At 40.3% G+C, this 15,520-nt stretch overlaps 1 long non-coding RNA gene across 1 annotated transcript; it reads right to left on the bottom strand.

Annotated features, from left to right (window-relative positions):
- Positions 1–1,932: 1,932 nt before the first annotated feature.
- On the bottom strand, positions 1,933–15,202 carry LOC133251731 (uncharacterized). The gene is made up of 4 exons (XR_009737761.1): positions 12,681–15,202; positions 12,526–12,598; positions 8,356–8,670; positions 1,933–3,712 (listed from the first exon to the last, which is right to left on the bottom strand). It is a non-coding gene; the product is annotated as an uncharacterized LOC133251731 (long non-coding RNA).
- Between the last annotated feature and the right edge of the window lie 318 nt (positions 15,203–15,520).

Here is a 15,520-nt window from a genome sequence, read left to right as displayed (position 1 = left end):
CAGATGGTGACTGCAGCCATGAAATTAAAAGACGCTTACTCCTTGGAAGGAAAGTTATGACCGACCTAGATGGCACATTGAAAAGCAGAGATATTACTTTGCCAACAAAGGTCCATCTAGTCAAGGCTATGGTTTTTCCAGTGGTCATGTATGGATGTGAAAGTTGGACTGTGAAGAAGGCTGAGCGCTGAAGAATTGATGCTTTTGAACTGTGGTGTTGGAGAAGACTCTTTCGAGTCCCTTAAACTGCAAGGAGATCCAACCAGTCCATCCTAAATGAGACCAGTCCTGGATGTTCACTGGAAAGACTGATGCTGAGGCTGAAACTCCAATACTTTGGCCACATCATGTGAACATTTAACTCATTGGAAAAGACCCTGATGCTGGGAGGGATTGGGAGCAGGAGGAGAAGAGGACGACAGAGGATGAGATGGCTGGATGGCATCACCGACTTGATGCACATGAGTTTGGGTGAACTCCGGGAGTCGGTGATGGAGAGGGAAGCCTGGCATGCTGCGATTCATGGGGTCACAAAGAGTCGGACACGACTGAGCGACTGAACTGGACTGAATTACTTTACAATATTGTGGTGGTTTTTGCTGTACATTCACATGACACAGCCATGGGTGTACATGAAAATTCATTTTTAATCACTGCATCATGAATTACAGAAATGAAAAGATATTCCCTGAGAACTACAGCCACTCAGCAAGGTTAGAAAGTTGAAGTGTTGCATAATAAGCAGTGAGAGAGCTAAAATCACCGAGAGATGATTCTGTGAGACAAAAATGTACCTTGTAGCACCTGAATGCATTCTCTAGTTTTGTCACTGACTCACTCTGGAGGTCGGTTTCCTTATCTGTCAAGTAAGAACACATGCTGTGCTTACCTTCCAGGGATCTTTGAAGAACTTGGCATAACAATCTATGATGAAGTTAAAAAGAATGTCTCTAAACAAATCAAAGTCCTGTGGTTGAATCGCTTCAGCTCTTTAAGCCATGTGAATAATAAGCAGGCTTAGCATTGTTAATTGCATATTTTATTTACGGTAAAATGCACAGTCAGAAAAATGTCATTAAATAATTTTATGTTCCTTTCTGATCTTCTAATGACTACTCCCATCAACTGTGTTTGCTTGAAATTTTCTTTTAAAAAAGTGCTGTTGAAGGTGAGATGTATGTTCAAGGAAATATTTAATGGCTCATCTGTAGCTTGAGGAGAGTGAATAAAAAATTGGGCAGGTTTGAATTCAGACACATTTTGTAGTAAACTAGTCTCTTTAAAATGAAAACTGAAACAGAAAAGCTAGGAATCTGTTCTGTGCGGTTTTGGCAATCAACTTTTGGTAATATAAGTAGGACAATGAGGCAAGGAGACCATCCTCCCATTCATACCAGTTTAATCTAATTACCTGAAAGCTGGCAAGATTCTAGAAAGGTATGATAACTTGGCATGCGGGTTACAAAAGACAGTGAAAGAACTTGTTCTTGTTATAATTCCACTGGCTAAACCCTAATTAGGTGCAAAAAGCATTGTTTAACCTTCAGATGCCCACCCTAGGAAGCCTTGAGGGTACGGACACTTAGATAAAACTTAGAATTGATTTGATACATAGAAAGTTTCAAAATGAGAGACATTTTAAGGGTGGAATATGGTACATAATGGACTTAAATTTATTAAGGTGGTTATGGAAAAGGATATTAACACCAAAGAGTCTAGTTGGTACTTTTTTAAGCCAGACTTTTACTTTAAATTTTACTTATTTACTTTGCAGAGTATTTTGATTTTTGAAAGAAATATTATTCCTTAACGGAGAAACCTGATAGGCTACAGTCCATGGGGTCGCAAAAGTCAGACACGACTGAACGATTTCACTTTCACTTTAATCTAAATTTGGGTACTGAAACTTGGGTAGATTAAAAGATAAATTGCTTATCACACTGATGGCAATATACAAGATTAAGGGTTGAACCATACCAAAGACCAAACCAGAAGAAAACAAGCCGACAAGAAAGAAAAAGAAGAAATTAAAGTGATCTTCAGTTGGGACTTTAAACAAATTATGGTAGTTCAACTAGTAGAACGTTAATACATACCATAAAAATGATGGGCGAAGCCAATAATGAAAGCTGAACTCGTGCAATTTAACTATAACTCCTCAAACCATTCTAAAATGACAAGAAAGGAACAATAACAAACCATAAAGAGTATGAATGAAAGGAATATCAGGGTATCAACAGGTTTTTGGAAAGTAGAAGGCACACATCGTGTTACTGGAGAGCAGAGGCAATTGCATCCGAAGGCACCGCAGATGGAGACACCAAAGAAAAGCAAACCAGCTGCTCCAAGAAACCAAGAAACACTGAGGGGTTGGGGCATAGAGTACTATGGGAGGCAAGGACGGGATGGGGCTTGGAGGAAAGCCTGTTTGGCAGACAGCCTTTGAAATAGATTTCAAGATTTCCAGAAAACCAATGGTTTTCTATTCGACATCTACTTCTTACCCAGCCCCTGACATGTTTGCCCTTCCTCCTTCCTGAAAGAATGCTGAATCCTTTTAGTGTGATGGTGTGGCCTTGAGATTCAGAGGAACGCATGTGTACAGAGTCTGGGTAACATGAAGCTAACACAGGTAAGTAGGGGCAGCAGGCTTAGAGAGCAATCAGTCCAGACTGGAACACAAGGGCAGCAGACTCTGTTAATGTGAGTTTTGTAATACCGTCAAGGGCAGCCTGGGGATACAAGAGAGATCATTCAGAGAACACTTTGGTTTTTAAAATGTTTCACTTAGTAAAGTTAGAAATTCAAAATTCCTAAGGACTTAAGCTGACTTTAAGACATTATTTTATTTGTAAGTCTAGCAAATTTTAATCAATTTTTAAAGGATCCTTTTATTAATATTCAGTCCATTAACTAGCTTGCTCCATGACGCTTGTTTAAGCATTTTAAAAAGTATTTTAAATATTTAAACATCTGACAAATAATCCAAGGTGCTCATATAATTCTTATACATCTAAAAATTAAGTTTGATTTCAGGTTAAAATCAAATTAAATCAATTACACATCTTACAATTGGAATCACAAGCGGACTCAATTGACCATGTTTTCTTAAATATTTAATGCAAAGATTTTCTAACAAAATCAGTTCAGTTCAGTTGTTCAGTCATGTCTGACTCTTTGTGACCCCATGGACTGCAGCATGCCAGGCTTCTCTGTTCATCACCAACTGGAGTTTACTCAAACTCATGTCCATTGAGTTGCTGATACCATCCAACCACCACATCCCTTCTCCTCCTGCCTTCAATCTTTCCCAGAATCAGGATCTTTTCCAGTGAGTCAGTTCTTTGCATCAGGTGGCCAAAGTATTGGCATTTCAGATTCAGCATCAGTCCTTCCAATGAATATTCAGGACTAAGCTCCTTTAGGATGGACTGGTTGGATATCCTTGCAGTCCAAGGGACACTCAAGAGTCTTCTCCAATACCACAGTTCAAAAGCATTAATTCTTCAGTGTTCAGCTTTCTTTATAGTCCAATTCTCACATCCATACATGACTACTGGCAAAACCATAGCATTGACTAGACAGACCTATGTTGGCAAAGTAATGTCTCTGCTTTTTAATATGCTGTCTAGGCTGGTCATAGCTTTTCTTCCAAGGAGCAAGCGTCTTTTAATTTCATGGCTGCAGTCACCATCAGCAGTGGTTTTGGAACCTAAGAAAATAAAGTCTCTCATTATTTCCCCATCTATTTGCCATGAAGGCTTCCCTGGTGGCTCAGAGGGTAAAGCATCTGCCTGCAATGCAGGAGACCTGGGTTCAATCCCTGGGTTGGGAAGATCCCCTGGAGAAGGAAATGGAAACCCACTCGAGTACTCTTGCCTGGAAAATCCCAGGGACAGGGGAGCCTGGTAGGCTACAGTCCATGGGGTTGCAAAGAGTTGGACACGACTGAGTGACTTCACTTTCTTTCTTTCTTTCATTTGCCATGAAGTGATGGGACTGGATGCCATGATTAGTTTTTTGCATGTTGAGTTTTAAGCCAACTTTTTCTCATGATGTACTCTGCATAGAAGTTAAATAAGCAGGGTGACAATATACAGCCCTGACATACTCCTTTTCCTATTTGGAACCAGTCTATTGTTCCGTGTCCAGTTCTAACTGTTGCTTCCTGACCTGCATATAGGTTTCTCAAGAGGCAGGTCAGGTGGTCTGGTATTCCCATCTCTTTCAGAATTTTCCACAGTTTATTGTGATCCACACAGTCAAAGGCATTGGCATAGTCAATAAAACAGAAAGAGATGTTTTTCTGGAACTCTCTTGCTTTTTCCATGATCCAGCAGAGGTTGGCAATTTGATCTCTGGTTCCTCTGCCTTTTCTAAAACCAGCTTGAACATGTGGAAGTTCATGGTTCATGTATTGCTGAAGCCTGGCTTGGAGAATTTTGAGCATTACTTTACTAGCATGTGAGATGAGTGCAACTGTGTGGTAGTTTGAGCTACTTATTTCTAAATCCTCCCAAAATTAAAAGATGATTCTTTGCTATTTAGAAAAAAGTTGCTACCCACCACCAGCATATTGAAGTTACCATTCCACGTCATTTTTGTGACCACCCTTTCAGCTTGTTCAAAATTTCTTTATGTGAAACAAAACAATCCCAAAGTGTCTTCATGTTCAGAGAAGACTTTGGCCTGGGCAAGGATTGGATTCTTGCCTTTGACACTGATGGGATTTACTGAGCATCGTTTTATAGTTGCTGCATTAAGCACTTGATGCCTAAAGAACTAGGTTTTTAAGTAGTCTGCCATCTGTTAGACTGGAAATGTACATACCTAATTTTTCTGTCTACTCATAGACAAAGTCTGCCACCTCCATCTAATTGCCCATATGACTTGACTGGATTTTGTATCTCTCTGGCTCTTCTTAAAGTATAAATATCTCCCTGCCTAACTTTAAAACCTAAACTTGATAAATCATTCATTCATTCATTTCAAATTTTTCCTGACTGGTGGGACCACTATTCTTAGGAATAGTATTATAACATTGGATTGATTTCTGCATATCTGCCATTGCTTTTTACTAGCTTTGTGGGCCCAACTTCTAAAGTTATTCTATTGACAAGATACAGGAAAGATGTATTTAGGGGAGGAAAATGGAACTAATTTGTTATCTAGTATATTGAAAATAATACTGAAATATGCTTTACATATCCACTGGAGAAATTGAAGAATATGCAATATGTGAACTGAATGAAAACCGATGAAACAATTAATTCCAAGAAGCTAAAATTGTACAAGAAAGGAAACAATTATAATATACTACGTGGCTCAGCAATAAGCAATGTTTACATAGCCATGAATACTGTAAATACTAATGATTTTAAAATATTTTAGAGGGTAGGAAGGAAAAAGTTTAGAAAGTTCTTGTCGTAACAAGAAGTCAGTTGTTCTTGTTGCTGTTTAATTGCTAAGTAATATCCAACTCTTTTGTGACCGCCAGACTGGACTGTAGCCCGCCGGACTCCTCTATCCATGGGATTTTCCAGTTAAGAATACTGGAGTGGGTTGCCCTTTCCTTTTCCAGGGTATCTTCCCGACCCAGGGATCGAATGCACGTCTCCTACATGGCTGGCAGGTTCTTTACCATTGAGCCACCTAGGAAGTCCAAGAAGTCAATATAGTATCTAAAACTGGTAAATCAAAACACTGATGTATAAGATTATTACATAGAAATATGGAGGCAATTATATGAAAAAAGCTAGAAAATTTGGAAGGAGAAAATAAAACTTAAGAAAATGAGAGTAGGGGTAGGGATGGATAAAGGTCAAGGAAAAGAAGAGGCAGGGAACTCAAGTCTTTTCCTATATTTTAAATGACCTAACGTGTCATTTAATAATTATTTTTAAAAATTTTAAGTAAAATGCCAGAATTTTAAAATTATAATTAACATTAAGAATACAGTCATCCCTATCATCTGCAGTTTCACTTTCTGTGGTTTCAGTTATCTGCAACCAAGGTCTGAAAATATTAGATGGAAAATTCCAGAAACAATTCATAAATTTTAAACCGCAAGCCATTCTGAGCGGCGTGATGAAATCTCTCGGTGTCCCTCTCCATCCTACTCAGGATGTGACTCATCCCTTTGTCCACCATATCCTCCCTGTATGTACCACCCCTCAAACCTGTGAGTCACTTAGCAGCTGTCTTGGTTATCAGATCAACTGTCATGGTATCGCACTGTTTGAGTTCAAGTGACCTTTATTCTACTTAATAATGGCCCCAAAGTGCAATAGTAGTGATGTTGAAAAAAAACAATATGCACAGATTTCGACAGTATCGTGGTTTCAGGCATCCATTGGAGGTCTTAGAATGTATCCCTCTTGGATAAGGTGGCGGGGGGGAAAGTATTGTAATATGAATGTGGGAAAATGTCATCTAATATGAAATAAAGAACCTCCAGAAAAACAAAATTGTGCGTTTATAGCACAGTAATTAAAACTACATAAAATGCAATAACTGGAAGAGATGATGGAAAAATGAACAGCTTTCTTAGGGTAACGGGATAATAAATGACTTCAAATATTTTTAACTTAGTGTTATATTAGCTTGATATCATTTTATTTTGAAAAGCTTGCAGAAAAACATTGAGTGTATTTTTTATTTGGGATTCTATTAGAATGAAAACCAGCCCCGCCTCCAGTAGTTTATACTCCAGCATTCTGAAATTCTTGAAGCCTCCCGCTGAAGACCAGCCCAGGCACGTCTATGAAGTTGTCGTCCGCCTTTCCGAGCTTCCCCTCTAAGGGCCTCTTCCCGCTCCAGCTTTATTCTACGCCTGATGCCACGATCACACCACCAGGTAGTTCCTCAGGTGAGAAGTCTCTTCTCCAAGGATGCCAACTGTCTCTGGTGGTTTTCTCATGGGATTTTCTAGTGTTTTTTAACAGTGAGATTCCCTGGAGTTTGATTTTCTACTGTTAGAGCCCTGTGTGTGCTCTGGATTGTGAAAGTGTGCTTGTGGTATGTTTTGGTGTTTTCTTCTCTTTATGGTCCAGTAGGACTCAATCAAGATAATAAATGACCTTCTAACAGTTCTGATTCTCAACAGTGAAGAGTGTTTCCTGTTTTCTCCTTTATGAATGGACCCCAGTTCCAGCAACTTCCATGTATATAGTTTGCAACCGCAACCCCTATTATATCTTCTCAAGTGTACCTTTAGCTATAGCTCATATTGACTAAATAAATTAGCCCTGAAAAATCAGAGCTCGAGGTACCCTTTGAATCCCTTGGATAAAAAGACTTCAAGTTTATCTATTGTTTGTATATCTTGGATAGCTTCTGGCTTTAATTTCTTTTGTCCAGAATTTTTAAGTGTTTGGAATGGAAGAGCTAATTACTCATTTTACCAAAGGATTCTGATTAGACAACTTGGTCCTCAGTAAATTCCTTGAAGAAAGAAAACATCTTTGTTATTATCTGGGCTCAGCACAGTAACTGGTTTATAATCAGCAAACATTTGGTGAAGAAATGACTATTCTCAGATGACTGAGAAAAGTATTTGATTATGAGGTTAATGGCCAGATTAATGGGGTTAACCTTCCAAGGATATTTGCATTTTAAAAGGGGCTATCTATGTGTTCACAGGGGAGTTCATTGAGGTTTCTTAATGTTTTTTCCCCCCTCAAAGGATCTCCAATGTTGACATTTCAGACACTAAATCTAGCAAGTAGGTGATATTTTGAACAGGTAAATTCCTTCCAAATTCCCACACCTTACTCTTCACTTATGTAGTAGCCTCTTGGCCCAACCTAGTACGATGAGGTCACCCAATTCCTAAGGAGTCACTCTAGTTTTTTAGGGATAATTTGGTGTGTCAAAATGAGTTATAGCTATTTATAAACAAGTGTTATGATGAAAGGATACCAGGTACTTATATGTGATTGCCACATTGGTCAGAATATAGAAAACAGAAGATAATAAGGAAAGAACTTCCTTATTGGAATCATTGCATCATAAACTGTGAGAGGTCAGGATCTACATGATTGTTTTACAGATTAATCTTATGGATGTTGGTTTAAAGAACCAGTAGTTGATAATTCTCAAAATTATTAAATACAGTAGCATTAACTGTATTAACAGTAAATTCTCAAAAGAGCATCTGGGGAACAAGACTGAGTAGTAATGGGAATTCGTACCACTAACTGTTTTTTGAGTTATGCTATCTAACTAAATAAGGGTTCACAAAGACACTTGTTAACTATGATAAAAGAAGAGGGAGCCAGTGATATTAGAGGGAATAGTTAAGGTACTAAAGTTGAAGGGAAGGTAAAGCAAGTTCATACTAAAGCAAGTTCATACAAAGTTTTAGAAGAAAGGGCCTCAGGCAAGCCCTCTGCATGCAGAGATGAGGAATCTGAGGTTCAGCAAAGTACGGCGCATCGCAGTCTCCCAGTCAGTAGCAGACATAAGAGGCCAAACCTGGTCTCCTTTCTCCCAGTCTCTTATTTACTTTTCGGAGTGGTGACTTTGCTTTATTCCTGAAGAGGCTTTGACAGTGTTGGAAAAAACCTTCTAACCAGGTGGTTCCACATGCATGTTTCACATGCACAAACTTCATTGCTAAAAATGGAATTAAAGCATATGGCTATTCGGCACTCTATCCTCTTGCCCAGCCTGCGGAAAGATCACATGAGGGCATTTCAGTCACCGGATTCCAATCTGGACATTGAACATTTCATACAGGATTTCCGAATGGACCGGTGGTTCCCTTGAGCTGTGATTCTTTCAATCTTCACATTTTTGAAGTGACTGCATTTCCCACGGGTGGAGCAGACACTGTTTTCTTCCAACACGGGTACTACTGTGTGGTTTATTCTCTCTTTGTGGCTTTTCCATCTATTCCATTGGGATGGCGTAAGGGACTTTCAAAACAATTTCTTAATGACCAGTGAAGAATTGGTAATAGAAAGTTGTGGTGGTGTAACATTCGAGACTCTTGTGTCTCATATTATTGTCATGAGTCCTGTGCTAGACATTACAGGACAAACTAGCATTTCTGTGTTTTAATAAAAGAGTTTTAAATTATTTGGTTTCCAATTTACATCAGCAATAATGCTTTTTAATCAAAGTAGGACATGTGTTCTTTTATTTTCTGCCTCACCTCTCTCTCACCTTTTCTCATTTGTCCATTCATTTATCTACCTTTATAAAATCACTGAGCTTTCTATTCAGCATTGACTAGCCTGTGGGTTTTAAAGGCAGCAAAACACTCAGAAGGCACCCTGTTTGTTTGTTTTCCTTTTACATCTTTCCGTGTGTCAAACACTCCTGAAGCACCTTACATAGAATGATAAAGAAGTGGCTCACTTTCCTCATCAAGATACATGCCTGTAAGTGCTTGAAAACAGGTATCTAAACTGCACAACCATTATCTCACCAGGGTCATACAACTGTGTCCTTCATACCACACACAGGTAAGATGGATGGATGGGAGGGCAGGCCTGATTAATTACTTTGTGTATTTTTTTAAACCTGCTTTTAAGAAGGATTGCACTGCCTTATTTTAAATATTTTATTCTTAAAATGGGAAAGATGCCAGAATAACCTTGACTTGGTGTGGTGGTGCAGGGAAGGGGGGTCGTTTATCTGACTGTTACTAGGCAGGCTGCTCCCACAGCAACAAAGGGTAACCATAAAGATGTACGAGGAGCTGTCCAGAACATGCTTGACTAAAAAAATGGTGAGATACCCTGAAAACAGGCCTGCTCAACATTTGTTTGGACTACATACAACTCTCCTACCACAAAAGAATGTGAACAAGAATTCAGTTTTGTTCTTCCTTTTATGGTTTATGAAATTAGTATTTCATTTGACCCTGCCGACACTGTACTGCAGGCAGGACTGGCATTATCAGCTTCACTGATAAAGTATAACTGTGATGAGATGACAGGGGCTTCTCCTCCTTTCCCTCCTCCTCTTCCTTCTTGTTATAGGACAGTAGCAAGAAAAAAATCGATTCTGTTTGAAAATCAAGGAATCATTTCTCAATTAAAAATTTATCCCCAAACATAAGACAGAAATATAAACTGTCTTCAACACAATTAGAAGTTAAGTGTAACCTCAACCACAATATATGAGAAATGGATGACATACGCAGTCAAGCTCAAACAGGATGACGCCTGGAGAGGAGGCTTACAGCTCCAGATCACAAAATCACTAGACCAAAAGACTCCAAAATAGATGGCATAACTGGAGAGGTAAAAAGCCAGCTCTGAAAAAACGCAAATGGGCTGAGTGCCAGCAGCAGGGGATTTTCTGAACACTACCTGGTACCACAGAGGAACAGGAACGGCAAAGCCAAAGGAGGAAATCCAGACACGCCACGTACGCACAGTCAGCAGTGAGTAGGTGAGTCAGGAGGGAGGGAAGATTCTGAGGTGAGGAGCTCTGCAGTTTCTAATCCCTGTTGGCTGGACAGAAAAGAAGGCTCAAATAGCTTCTCAGACCCATAGTCCCGTCCTAAGAAGCTTCACTGTAACCCAGGAAGAACTATTAATCCAAAATGGTGCCCTATCCACCATATGAATTCATACTGAATAGGTGAGTCGGAAAGAAACTGACCTCATTTAAAGAGTAATTGATGAGAATGACCTTGCATGGTGCTCATGTAAACACTCCAAGAAAAGGAACAGGAGATAAAAGCAGATAAAATCATTCAACAGAGAAAATGAATTCACTGTGCATACAAAATATGGGACCAATCATACCATCAAACATCAAAAAATTCAGGGAAAAGTTCATCCAGATATACAGGTGATCAGAAACTAGCTGGCCAAACCACCAAAGGAGATGCAATGTGAGTAACAGAGTTCAGAAAGAAAGAGAAAAAAACAGACATTCCAGAAATAAGGTCCCACCAGAAGGAGTACAGACTGAGAGCTAAACTAAGAGAAGGCAGAGAGAACATAGGGTGAAATGTTTTATCTTGATTAGCCAGGGGTTCAAAATACAACATGTAAGTTGATAAGCATGTAACAAGGCATGAAGAATATTTATCAAGTTAAACACAGGAAGAACCAAGTAAATCAGCCAACACTGTGCACTGGAGAAAAGGTAGACGGAAGTATACTAACAGGACATCGCTCATAGCAGGGGGTCAATAGCAGCTAAAAAGTGTATAATTCAAAGTTATAGCTAAGAAACCACAGCAAACGTGGATAATATAATTGATGGTGCACAGTGTGTATCGATTACTTATTCATTACCCATCCCCTCCCCTCTCCTTCCTATCAGAACCCTAATTGTGTTCATATATCCATCCTTCCTTCCCGCTGTCATGGGCCCTAGGACACTATTTCTTAACTGAAGGTGCTTCTGCCCCTCCGGGGGACATCTGATACCATCTGGAGAGGTTTTTGACTCTCACAAAGAGGTACTCCTGGCATTCAGGGTAGAGGCCAGGCTGAGGTGACTTGCTCCAGGCCAAGTCCTATGTGTGATCTTTCAGACCTTATCGTAGGCCACTACAAAGGCTTTGCCTGGCAGGATTCATGGGGAAAGGCTGCCCTTCCCACACAGTTCCCCAAAGGAATGACAGTCAGTACCCTCTGGGCCTGCGTGGTCAGAGGCTTATCTGTATTCCTGCCCAGACACCTTCATTCCCAGGCCTCCTCAGGAGACCATGGCTGAGGCACACTTCAGGTCTCTCCACTGAGACCCTCTCAAAGGGCGGCCTTGACCAAGACACTTTTCTCCACGTTGACTCAGTTTTCTGACTCCTAGCCCTTCCTCTGGTCCCCTTGGTTCATGAAGTGGCAGGAACCTTTTGCTCCAGGCTCTCAGCAGTTTCCTCCACCTGTGCTACCGTCGTCTGGCTGGCCCTTGCGCAGCGCCACCCCACAGCGAGTGGGAGGCTGGAACAGTGAGGGGCAAGCTCTACTGCCCTACTTTCCTTTTTGGCCTCGCACACATCATGCTAAACAAATAAAGACTTGTTACTTTCATTTTGGCTTACTGTCTCACTTTTGTAGCTTGGCACAGGAATACTGCAAAACATCCTACAATGCACGTAACTGCCTCCAAAAGTGAATTACCCGCTCCAAAATATCAGTGGTGCTGAGGCTTTGGGGGGAGCTTGACCCCATCACCAGCTCTGCTGCTGCTGCTGCTAAGTCGCTTCAGTCGTGTCCAACTCTGTGCGACCCCACAGACAGCACCCCACTAGGCTCCCCCATCCCTGGGATTCTCCAGGCAAGAACACTGGAGTGGGTTGCCATTGCCTTCTCCAATGCATGAAAGTGAAAAGTGAAAGTGAAGTCGCTTAGTCATGTCTGACTCTTTGCGACCCCATGGACTGCAGCCTACCAGGCTCCTCCGTCCATAGGATTTTCCAGGCAAGAGTACTGGAGTGGGGTGCCATTGCCTTCTCCGCTCTAGGGTCAGAGAATTCTCCTGGTGAATGTTATTCATCCAGAAAGTGGACAGATGACCAAAGAAGTCAGCTCAATCACACTCAAGTAGAAGACTTACAGTTCCATGGCTGAAGGAGAGTCTTCCTCAGTTTCTGTTGTGCTGGACATGAACACGGCAACACGCAGCCATCCTGTGAACACGAAGGAAAACAGCTCTGGGATAAAGTTTACTCGGAGGAGACCAGGAGGGAGCCTGGGTCCTTGATGACATACCTGATAGAACTGTGGCTGGAGCTCACCAACTTTGTACCTTCTTTAAAACAAATTTCCTTAGAACTTTAAATTTATTTCATTTGAAGTTTTTCTTACTTGCAATGAAAAGTATCCTTCTACAAAAAGATAAACTAAGCAATAATACCAGAAAGCATAACTTAAGAGCAAAGATATACTACATATAAATGAATACAACTAGACTATTCTAATATATGAAATAAGATACTAAAATAGAATCACAAAGCAAAATCTACTACATAGTACTGTGTATTAAAATAAAATCCCTAAATCAATCAACACAATATCAAAAATAAAATGATAAATAAAGGTGTATCAGGCAAGTGCAAGCCAAAATAAAATAGGTCATATTCGTAATATCTGGAATTTCAAAAGCATCCAGTGAGGAAAAAAATAATATAAAAATATAAAGGTCAAGGTAAAACTCACAATGGAAATCTGACAATTCTGAGTTCATAAGCAACATATTGTACAGAAAACATAGCCACATATGGTACAGGAAAAAAGTAAAAAACCAAAGAAAATAAAAGGAGAACTTGACAATAACCTGTAAGTAGAATGTTTAACCTACCTCTCTCTCAAATCATGACTAAGCATATGGACCAAAAAGGTATAGAAAATGTAAGTATCTTTAATCCCGATATAATTCATATATAGTATAAAATATATACATTTTACATAGCCCTCCATTCTCTGAAGTGTCTAGACCTTCCACAAAAACTGACCTATATAAAGAAAACTTGACGTGGCAATAGTTTGATACCCAGGACTCCATACAAAGGGACAGCAGTTTAGTCTTAGACTCATATCACAAGGGACTCCAGGAGCGTGAAAATTGTTCCCATGGGCAAGAATGCTGCTGTTTGTGGTAAGAGCAGGTACAAAGAAATAGAGAGGGGCCAGAGAGGGCATTGCTGGGCCCGCACAGAAGTCACCCCAGCCTGACCAAGGATGACAGCAGCCTTCACTCTCCAGATAGTAAGGCAAGGGTAAACTGACAAAAAGTCACGAATGCTCCATGCAAGGCAAACCGCGATAAGCGCAGAAGACTGAGAACTTTGTACACAAGTGCATTACACAAGACAAAAAAGTGAATTCTTTGTTCAAACTGGTGTGGAATTAAATAGTGGAAGTGTAAGGTAGATCAGTCAGCAGAACCTGGAGAAAAATCTGGGTGACCTGAATTAAAAAAAAAAAAAAGACTTTCTTTGTCTAAACAAGACAGTTCTTGAAGAACTATCACTTCATTTTTCTCTCATAATGCCATCTACTGTCCTCATGCTCTGCTAAACTGCTAAGTCACTTCAGTCGTGTCCGACTCTGTGCAACCCCACAGACGGCAGTCCAACAGGCTCCCCCGTCCCTGGGATTCTCCAGGCAAGAACACTGGAAGGGGTTGCCATTTCCTTCTCCAATGCATGAAAGTGAAAAGTGAAAGTGAAGTCGCTCAGTCATGTCTTACTCAGCGACCCCATGGACTGCAGCCTACCAGGCTCCTCCATCCATGGGATTTTCCAGGCAAGAGTACTGGAGTGGGGTGCCATTGCCTTCTCCGCCCTCATGCTCTAGGTATATGTATACAAAGACTTCACTTTTCTCTCATAATGCCATCTACTGCCCTCATGCTCTAGGTATATGTATAAAAAGTATGTCACACGTTCTCTGTCCACTTATGCTCTCCTGCTGCCTCCATTTGCTACTCAAAGAAAACAGGATGTAAAGTATTTAGCACACTTCTTCCCCATAACCCGAGACTGTACAATACGCCTAGAACATTTGCTGGTGGTTAAGAATGATGCTAAAGCTGAAACTCCAGTACTTTGGGCACCTCATGCAAAGAGTTTACTCATTGGAAAAGACCCTGATGCTGGGAGGGATTGGGGGCAGGAGGACAAGGGGACGACAGAGGATGAGATGGCTGGATGGCATCACTGACTCAATGGACGTGAGTTTGAGTGAACTCTGGGAGTTGGTGATGGACAGGGAGGCCTGGTGTGCTCGCAGAGTCGGACACGACTGAGCAACTGAACTGAACTGAAAGAATATTCAAGATTAAAAATAAAGTAGAACTATGTTTTTTCCCTTCTACTTCTAAATAAGAAAAATGAATAAGAAAAATAATGAATAAGAAAAATAAGAATAAATAAGAAAACTGAAGAATGGACTTCGAGAACACCCCCAGAACATCTGCTGGTTGTTAAGAGTGGACCGCAAGAACTCATTAGAACCATGGCAGCAGGACTTGCTGGCTCTGGACTTCAAGGGCAAAAATTGGGTCTGAGTTCACACATATGGTTTTTAAGGGTGAAAAGATTGAATAACACACTATGGAGACTAACATGCCAGGATAAAGAGACAGTACCTCAGGCTGCGCCTTCCCATCTCTTTGCTGGTTGGAGGATTAGGATGTGAGAAGAAATATCTTCTAGTATTTAAAACAAACAAAAAGCACACTTTACAGGGAGAAAAACAGTGAGAAACAGATGCTTCAGTCAAACTGCCACTGAATGGTGGTTAACTATAATTTCTTGCTCTGATGTAGAAGACTTTTTGTTTGTTTTGGAAAATGAATCTAAGATCCTTGTAAATAAAACTGTCCTGTTTATACAGCAGTATTACCAAGTTCGGTGACTTCAGTGAAATCCTAGTTCTTGTGTAACCATGGGAAAACGTGACTTGTACTGAACTTCCTAGTTAATTTCTAGGGAAGATATTGCAACAGCTATGGCTAATACGACGAAATTTTATCTAATATCTAAGATGAGCATTGTTGAATACTAAAATAGTTTCCTTCATTCTTTCTACTCTGAAAGCTAAAAGTA

This window comes from Bos javanicus, chromosome 7 (genome assembly GCF_032452875.1).
Source record: "Bos javanicus breed banteng chromosome 7, ARS-OSU_banteng_1.0, whole genome shotgun sequence".
Lineage (NCBI taxonomy): Eukaryota > Metazoa > Chordata > Mammalia > Artiodactyla > Bovidae > Bos > Bos javanicus.
This window is presented reverse-complemented; position numbering and strand designations above follow the sequence as displayed.